The sequence below is a fragment of the Lonchura striata genome, chromosome 11, assembly GCF_050655825.1.
Source record: "Lonchura striata isolate lonStrDom1 chromosome 11, ASM5065582v1, whole genome shotgun sequence".
NCBI classification, from domain to species: domain Eukaryota; kingdom Metazoa; phylum Chordata; class Aves; order Passeriformes; family Estrildidae; genus Lonchura; species Lonchura striata.
In genome coordinates, this window is record NC_140713.1 from 20,282,373 (window position 1) to 20,292,682 (window position 10,310).

At 39.4% G+C, this 10,310-nt stretch overlaps 1 long non-coding RNA gene across 25 annotated transcripts in view; it reads right to left on the reverse strand.

Annotated features, from left to right (window-relative positions):
* LOC110476338 (uncharacterized) overlaps nt 1-10,310 on the reverse strand; it is a 524,174-nt gene that overhangs the window by 283,045 nt on the left and 230,819 nt on the right. The window lies entirely within an intron of this gene.

Genomic DNA, 10,310 nt, shown 5'->3' on the forward strand with positions numbered 1-10,310 from the left:
AGGGCAATTAAGGGTCTAAACAACACTTCCAAGTAAATTAAGAAACAATGAAAGTTTCATGCATTAATAAGAATGCTGTTAACCACACAACCAACAGGCCCTTTATCAAAGCCCAACAAGTGGCTTTTCCTCAGCTGTGGAGAACCCTGTAAGCCACACCCCAACACTGTACCAGCACGTTACCGACCTCCAAGGGGATATTAGGAATTTTCTGGCAAAATCCCACCACTGTTACCAGACAAGTATTCCACAGGACACTGTCCAGCAGATTTTAGCCAAACAGCCACAATTTAAGGCCTCTTTTGGTCAGAACTACAGGATGAATAAAGCTCAGCACAGATGCTGAGAAAGAGCAGAGCAAGCCAGAGGAAGGGTGTCACCAATCCCTTGGCCTGGGAAGGTTTCTTCTTGGGCTCAGACTAGCAAAGCGTGTTTGCAGCAGGGCAGAGCACTGACACGTGCACTACCCAGCCTGATCTTCAGGCCCTGAGCCTGGTGGTCAGGCACATTTTATCTATCAGGCACATTTCATGTATCAGCACTTCACTAGGAGGTGGCACAGAAGTGCCCTCAGAGCCTGCACAATGAGGAGTCTTTGGGGTTTTGTTTAAGAATGATCAACAAAACTCCAGCTCAAGAGGTAAACACTAGTTTACAAATCAGCTAAATCTGGCAAAAGTTTGGATTCCAGCCCGAGTTTTGTGGCCTGGAGTTCTTTTTATGATGAACTAAATACTGAATCTGAGAATCCACAAATTTCTTGAAAATATGTACTTAATATGAACTTGGAGTCTAACCCCATAGTCCAAGTCTATTACTCAAGACTATATACTCTCCTGGCTGGACATCCAGTTTATGATTACTCTTTTATCTCTGGAAAGCATAATCTGTCCATAGCAATGTCAACAGACAGCCATCTGCAGCACATATTTTGCTTCCACTTATAACCTCGACCCTGTGATTCTCCTCATGCAAACTAATAAGCAGCTCCCACGTGCCAGGACTTGGAACCCTGCACCCATTCCTTGCTGCAGGCACTGCACACCCTGGGTCTCACACAGGGAAAGCAATTCCAGCCAAATGTACAGATGACAACAGAGAAAGCTGCTCCCTTGCCTGGGCTCAGCAGTGTTTTGCCATCTAAGATTTCAGCAGCGTTGGGCTTCTCATTCTTTGGTTTGCTCTTCCCCCATCATGAAATTCTGTGCTACCAGTGAAAATTAATCCCTCTGCATTTTGTGGTGGAGCAAAAGGTTAGGAGGTGCCACAGAAAAAGGGAAGAGACAAACTGTTCAAGACTAGCTTTTAGAGCTGGGAGTCAGGATCTTTTGGAGGACTGAGACATTAAAAAAAATAAAAGAGGAAAAAAAAGAAAAAAACACTCCAACTGATAAATAAGACAAGTCATATGTCCCTAAAATACAGCCAAATTCTTTGGCACTCTCCTTTCCCTCACTGAAATCCCTCCAGCCAGAAGAGGCAACATCTCTCCCTGCCCTGCAGTGAGCCAGACAGCTTCAGGTGCCACAGCTGATGCCTCAGACCAAACACAGGTGCTGTGCAGGATGCTCAAGAGCACTTCATTGCTCACATGGCTCCTCAGACAGGATCCACCACCTCTCCAGCACTCCTGGCAGCCTTCTCTAGGGTAAAGTATCCATAACTCAGTGTTTCCCTCATATTTTATATCACAGATTTTGTGACAACACAACAACTCCACCCAAAAATCCATGGATGCATTTTTCAGTGTGATTAACTCTATTTAGCTGGGGCTGCCATAACTTTTTCTGGCTCAGTTGTGTGGTCAGGTGTTGTCCATACAACAGTGACCTTCTAAAGGATCCAAATATGGAAAGGATTAAAAATTTGCAGAGAACAAAACAGGCACTGAAGGCTTTGAGCACATAGTAGCCAGGTTGAAAAAACTACACTTAGTAACTTCATATGCAACCTCCCCTGCCACAGAAAACCATTATTAAATCCAACACTTAGGAAAATCTAGGCAAAAGTAGAAAACATGTTCATTGATTTTGATTAATCTCTTCTAATTTCAGTATTCTGGGGAAGGTATGTTTGTTTTTTAAGGAGCTTCACTTTTTGCCATGCTGGGGGAATTTAAAGTTAAATGTAACTTATGGAATCCTAGGGCTCCAACAACTGTTAGCATTTCTCTTTAGAAAAATCCAAATGCAAATGTTACAGGTGACATTACTTTGAAGTTCTATTCTTAGCTTTCCAGTAGATGTTTAATGACATCAGAAAACATTATCCAAGGCAATACAATTAAGCCTTCTCTAAAATCCCTGAACAAAAGATGTCCAGTACCAGCACACATCCCAGGATGCTGTGAGCTGTCAGGTCCCTGTGCTTGCCCATGTGTTGGTGGGGGGCAGCTCAGAGCAGGCTCAGATTTTCACTTGTTCAAAGCTGATCCCACCATCAGCTGTCACACTTCTGGTTGCTCTGTTCACACACAGATTGATCTCTCTCCATTTTTACACTAACAAACTCACAGTTATCAGGTTAATTTAATAACCAGGCACCTCAGGTAATCTGAGTTAGCAGAGAGAGGCTGTGTTGGTACCCAGAATAGCAGGGTTATAAACCATCAGATGGCTCAAACCACACACTGTTTTTCCTGGGACTCTGATATGAAGATTATGAAGCAGACCAGTGGAAGACACAAATTGTGTTACTGTCCTAGCAATTTCTAGTCCCAGCTTAAACACCATCTTGCTTGTTTATGTCGAATTTTTGGCATAAAATTACATTAAAGCACATTGGACCAATCTTGGGGTGCTGCAGTTATTTTACTCAGGGTCTGTATCAGGCTTTGAGTAGCTGTACACCAGGACAAATAGCCTCTGCTGAGCTTTTGTTTTACATATTATTACTGCTAATTTACATGCAATCTTCATTCAGTCCTGGCCAGGCCCTATTTTCTCAATCTCCACCTGTTCCTGTGTCACAGGGCATTTGTCTCTGGGCTGGATTGATGGAACAGTGGGGGGAACATTGATGGGGTGCTTCCATGGAGATTCCTAAACCCCAGTAGATGCTGAAGAGGGGTTTATATGCACAAATATATTCACAAACAACAGCAAGAGAGCAGGATTTACTGGTGCCTGCCACCAAGTCCTGAGTTATGATGAGGACTCTGTCAGTTGAGCTATTTTCAATGTTCTTTTGTTTAGGGTTGATTAGAAGTGCAGTCTGAGCTGTGCAGCTCCCACTGGCAGCCTGATAAATACAGGCACAGCAGCTTTGTTGATTGTCCTCCTCTCCAATCCCTTTCACTCCCTCTCCTTAAAAATGCATTTCCAAAACGGCTCCATTCATCCTATAGTCAGGCCACCAAAGGAAATCAGAATTTACTGGAAGGCCTTTAGATTTCAGAAGGCTATTTAGGGGAAGTAAGAGGAAAAAGAAAAATCCCTTGGGAAAATCTCATCTGAAAAAAAACGCCATAGTGCATTCAGAGAAAAAAAATCAAATACAAACATTAGTCATGAATATACCAACATGCCACTAAATAAAAATAATCCTTAAAGCTTACACAGAGCTTTTTGACTCCACAAAGCAAACATTAACCAATTAGTTAAAGCTAAAACACAACGCTAAGGTCAGCTATGCACTAAGCTGCTGCACTGTAAATCTGAACTAGGTCCAGAGATTTAAATCATCATGCTTTGGATTTCCAGCAGCATGGCTGACAGCAGGCCCTGGCCCCTGCCTGAACACAAAAGATGTTCTAAACTTTCAAAATCCACTTTCTGTGCACAACTACCTGCTGTGTCCTGCTAGAACCTGACTACTTGTCTACCACACACATTCCTTCTGCAGACATTTCTATATCCAGGACATGTTTTCCACTGCTCCTTTCCCACTAAATTTTATAGTGAATAATACTTCTGGAATTTGATCACACTCACCCAAATTCTGAAGTAAATGCTGATGCTTTCAGAGCATCTACTGCATCACCCCTGTGCCCCTCAGCAGCTCTTTAGAGGAAGCAATTTCTTTGAAGCTCAAAGCTTGGCAGAGCCAGTAAAAGAAAAAAATCTCCAAAGCAGCTTACTGAACTTCCAAGTTCTCCAGCTCTAAAACAAACACGCTTCTATCTCTTTAAATCTGCTTCCTCATAACCACAAACATGTATGTTTTTCATAAAGCTCTGGAAATTGTACAGGGCCCAAGGGAAGGTACCAAGTGGAAACCCTGATATCTTGAGATTAGAACTCTACTAGTCCTGAGGTACAATGTGCTGTTTGTAACAATTATAATAATACACCTGTACTACCATTGTCAGTGTGGAGTAGCCACATGGGGTCTCATTAGTATTGTATTAGGACTGCATGGGGAAACGGATAATGGCCCATAATGAAAAATGCCAAATTTTCTATATAATAAAAATGAACTTGATTAATGAAAATCACTTTCAGGGAAAGAGTTACAGCGTTGTTAGAAATAAAAAATGATGTATTAATCCGACACTCTTACAGATGGTCCCAACCTCCTGACAACTGCTATTCATTTGAGATGCTATTAGCATGCATAATTATGCTAATTAAGTTGTAATTAAGCACCAATTCTTCAGAGGGCTTTTTTTGTCTACCATTTAATACAACTCAGCTTCAAAGAGTGCTTAAAGCTTTACACAGTGTTTCATGAGAAAGGGGTTCCCAAGTTTCTTAGCAAAGATTCAGCAGCTGAGCTGTGGAACAGGGCCTGTAATCTTTGTTTTGGTTAAAGGGAAAACAGCAAATTGAAGCAGGGTCTGCCAATTGTTGATAAAATAATTAACATTTTCTGCTAAAATAGCACAGTTCAGACTAGGACAATTATGAAAAGGAGAAAAATGGTATAATTATCAATGGAGCCAACGCCAGTGGACTATTATGGCTGCTACCCCCTAATTTGAAAAAAATAATTCATTGAAAAGTAGATTCCCGTAAATAATAATAATGGTCCTGATTCAGATACTCTTACACGTAGTGTGTACAGTCCCTCATTCCAAGACTACTCCTGCAGGCCTAATTTAAATAACAGGGCAAATTGCATCAGCTCAATTCAAATTGATCTGAAAATCAATTTAATTAAACCAGGGCCAATCTCAGTGTGAACACTCCTGCTTCATTTTAACTTACACCTGTTTCCAATTGATCAAAGATTTGATCCAGTAGAGAAGTTCAGATAAAGCCACTCTTATTCCATGATTTCCACTATTTTAATGCACCTTTCCTGTTTGAATGAGGTTAAATCAGATGCAAAAATAACAATCTTTTTGACAGCTCATTACTAACATTATTATTCAAACATTTGTGAAAATGAGAGAGTTGCCTTAAAAGCCAGCAGAAACCCAAGGCCCCATTTGCCAGTGCTGGCAAATACCTCCCTCCTTTCTGGAACAGGATTGGACAGTACTGTGAAAACCATATTCTCATAATTCCACATCTCACTCTTTCTAGCACAGTAGATCTGTACTCCTATTTGGGCAAAACTCTACTGTCAAATTAAGCCAAAGGAATATTTTTATTTTTAACTGATTCAGCTGTTTTCTTGTCTTATGAGCAGAGCTGAAATGGCAAATAGCTTCTTTAGTTTTTTTTTAGGGAGAAAAAAAGTCTCATCATAAATATATTAAACTATGTACTGTACGTGCAAGTTGACATTGTGAGTATCCAGGCTTGGCCAATTTCCTGGGACCCAATCATTTGGCTCTAATCCTCATTTAAACAGCCTACAGGACCAAATAATTTTTCCTTCTTTTTACTTCAGACTCCAAACATTAAATGCCTTCCCAATAAAACCTAAAGTGATGTAGTATTATTTGTCTCACATGGAATAGTAAGCAATATATATAAAAGCATATAAATATTTTTTAAAAAGTAGATGGGAAACATGCACTGTAAAATCAAAAGTCTCTGCGCTAATCTTTGGATAAACACAAGTGGTTGCTGTTAAGAAAATGGCCCAGAGGGGATTATCTAAAACACTGTTACAATGCTGACAACTTGGCTGTCTCTTTATTATTTTATTGTATTCTTATTTAGAGCTCTATTCTATCATCTGTTGCAATTTCAGATTGGTCTTTACTTCTCAGTTAATTCAAGTTTTCAAACCCTGTCAGGGTCAACTTGCTCAGATTTCAAATAAAGGTGTAAAAAGTAGAAAAGGGTGCTTTTTTTAACTGGGATGTTTTTAACATTTGGGTCTTCAGGAACAAAAAAGCCAATTGGAAGCTGAGGGTTTTGACTCTTTGAAAACAAACAATGACATTTTAAAAGCAAGCTGGACTGCTTTGAGCACAACTGATAAACTCCACTCAGCCAGATGCCAACCAGAAGTCCTGTGAATGTCTGGAGCCAGATTATCAGATTCCTGCGTGAACCAGTTCAGAGGTAAAATGTGCATGATTTCCACATGTATTTTTCCTTTCCCACACATGCAGTTTTGTTGGGTCATTCATGGTCTGAACCTCCTTGCAAGCTGCTTGCAAACACAGCCTCGTGTGTGAACGTCCAACATCAGACCCTGAGCACTTTCCTCCTCAAGCAAATATGGCTACAGGAAAAGCCATGGAAACATCAGAATATGGGCACGTTGGGCAGTTCAGCCCAAATATTCCCTATTTTGCTAAAGAAAACACAACTTCAAAAATTCCCACTGATGCATGCTATGCTAAATGCAAGGACGAGCTGAATGAAGCAATCAAGTCTGCAACCCTGTTTTCAGTATCTTCCAAATATTTCTCACTGTAAGGCCCAATTAAAATTTACAGCATGCTTACAAATGCCATCCCTCCAGTGGGAAATCCAGCACCAGAATCCTTCAAAGTCTTTATCCTGCTGGGGAAAAACGTCTCAGACTCTGTCCCAAAATGTTTTCTTCATTTGTTCCCCATGTAGAGCTTTTCGTGGATTTGCACTGCTGGCAGCTTGTCTGCACCTCAAGAAACGTGTGTTATTTACAGCAGTGGCTTCAGTAAATAACTGACATCATCTACAAAAAAAGACATCCAATACAGGATTTATGCCCAAACAAAATAGAATATATAATATAGCATAGAATGCTTGAAAGCTTTTAATTCAAAATACTTTGTGCATTTGTTTTCAGTCTGCTGTGTGTCAGCTATATTGAAAACTCCCCAAACTACAAGAAGCTAGTTCAAAGACAACAAATGCAGATTTTTCTTTCAATACAGATTGTATTAAAGGACTTGTGTGTTCTCTGAATGTCAACCAACCATTGAGTATTGGTAAAAAGCAATTTCTTTAATAGCAAGGTTAATTGAAATACCATTGAAAGCTGATTTCTACTGTACAATCGAAATTAGTGGCTTTACCTGAAAAATCCAATTGGCATTGAAAAAAGTTGCTAGATGATCATAAAATGATGAGAAGAATGGTAACTGAATGAATAAAGTCATGGACAAGGAAGCAGAACATACAAGTAATACTTTAGTTCCATCATTATATGAGTTTGCCTCTCAAAAGCTCTTTTCAACTCATTAAAGATTTTGAAACTTTAAAAATGCTAGAAAACCATAAGAAATTTTTGATTCCCAAGCACTGGGAAAGCAGATATCTGAAATTCAGCAATCTTGGTGATGAAAATGCAGTGGACTCATGGCTGCATGTAAAGGCTGCCTTGTCTTTCTTTCCTTGGTGGTAAGTAGTGTTTTTCTTGTTGTTGGCATGAATCAAACATTACCTATACACCTCTTTACACTATAATAACAGTTTCCAAAAGCAAAATCTAAAAAGAAAAGTACAAATTTGGAGCTTGTAATGAAGGCTGAAACAGATAGTTTTCCTCCAAAATTTGCTTATATATATAAAAACACAGACTGTAACAGGCACCTGATCCAAATCTCAAGGTCAATGGCAGCCTTTCCATTGCCCTCACTGGGGTTTAGATCAGATCTACAGAATCCATTTGCTCCTCCTGCTTTAGGCAAGAACAGAAAAGACTCTTGATCCACTGTAGAACTCTGATCACCAGGCTCAATCAGAAAATTAAGTAGCATACAAAAACCCTCTACACCAAAATTCATGTCCAACTCTGATTCATATCTCAAAAAAGAAGTAAAAATGGTATTCTTTGTAATACATTTACCCATCTTCAATACCAGAATCTTCTATTGACTGCACTTGATAAAAACCAAAACCACAATTCAATTGGCTTCCTTTGAAAAAGGAACAGAAAACAACCCAGCGACTGCTTCCTTCCCTCCATACAGTGTAAGAAAAAGAGTCAGAAATGATCTTTTGTTCTGTAGCAAACTCTAAAAGCATCACAGCCCATTCTGTGACACTTCCACATCAGACCCCAGCAGCAGCAAACTCCTGTGAAGGATGAGAGTTGAGAATTTCCTTCCACTGAAATTTGCCCCAATGTCAAAAACCTGGTGGGATTAAAAGTGATTCAGTGTTAGAAACAAAGGAATGGGATGCTTTTCAGTGACTCATTTGGGGGTTCCCTGACTCCTGCAGAAGACACATGGGACTGTTTTTCAGGAATAAATGCTGCTGTCCCTATTGTCAGAATCTATCTTGGGAGTGGCATTTGGCTCTTTCTTATGGGAGAGAATTTTTTCCAGTAATGTACTGAGTTTATCATGAAACGCAGAAGAGGGGAGACATTAATATTCACTTTGAGCAAAACACCAGCTCTGATGATGTTTTTCTTTTTATTCCTACCACTGTTCAATAAGATTAACTCTCATCCACTGAAAAGTTTGTTCACAGTTAAGCCAGAACAAATTTTACTCAGCAGAGCAATATGCCCTGAATACAAATAAAGCCCTTACACTTTTTGATTAATGTTATTTCATGCTCCCAGGATACTGGGACAGTATCACATATGAAACTTGGAAAGTCCTATACAAAATAGAACACATGGTTACTGTAAAATTAAGAAATGTACATACTGGGGGAAAAAAGTCTTATACAATTTCAGTCATCAGGATCACTGAGAACCATAGGAAAATATCACCATTTCTTTCATCAAATTTTAATGGTTTTAACCTGTAAAAGGACACATACTGATTTTTGCAAAATAAAATAATATCTTGGTGGTATCCTTTTTCTTAAAGGATGTTCATTGACACAAGTGCTTTATTTTGTAATTAAATCTTGATGGTAAAGCATATTATGATCCTCAGAGAAGGATTCCCACATAAATTCAATTAACTATTTTCTTTTTTTTTTTTTAGATCACCCAAAACATTATCATCCTTAGCCATACAAAACCATAGCAGCTCTACTAAGTTTCCAAGCAGACACACATCTAGATTCTTATTTGTTCAGTTACATTTGCACACCACACAGGAAAAAGAAACCACATTAAACACTACTAAGGGATCTTGACAAAGAAAAGGAGTCAAAGAGTGAGCCACACAGAAAGCTCCTAACCATGCCTTCCACTTGACCTAGAATTAAGAGAACTGCCAAGTTTAAGAGTAAAGTTTCCTCACTGCAAAAAAAAAAAGAAAAAGTGGGAAAGGAAAAAAAAAGTCTATGCTTCTTTTCTTAGTCACTCCTTCAAGGAAAATCCTGAAGCCAGAATAAAGTTTGCACTGGGTTTTAGTTACAGTTAATGTATAAGCCAACAATGTTTACTCAATATTATATAGGCTTTGCAACACACCACGGCAGTAAATTAGCTTGATATATTAGCTCTGTGCTGAGAAAATGAGACTGTCCCTGAGATCTGTAAAGCACTGCAAGTATTTCCCCCATGGTACAAAGATGAGTTCAGGTCACAGCAATAAAATCTAGGCCAACGTGCTGTGCTGCACACAGAAGAAAAACAAGCTCCAGGATCCTTGCTGCCCTCACGTACACATGTGGAAAACATCCACCGACCACCACGGTGGCAACACTTGCCAACTCCAAGGACAGGATTTTTTCCTTCTTCTTTTCACCCCTATGCCCATTTCAAAAGAGTTCTCCATGGAGAAAAACAGTTGTATCCCTTCTGTTCTTTTCCTAGTGATCTCCCGTAAAAAAATGAAAAAAAAAAAAAAAAAGAAAATTCTACTGAAATGAAAAAAAAAAAATCCATCTTTGATGGGAAAGAAGGATTTAGGACATTAAGTTCATTTCAAGCATGTCTTGTTTTGTTGGTTGTGTCTTTTCACCTGAAGTTGCTCAGAACAGACTTGTTCTGCTCATCATCAATTACTCCAGACACATCTTGCTTTAAGGTAAACAACAAAAGAAGGCTGAGGGATCAGGGTCATCATGGCACCTGCCCTAGGAACCCACTGCCTGACACAGGGATACCCTCTGGAAGTGATGAAGACA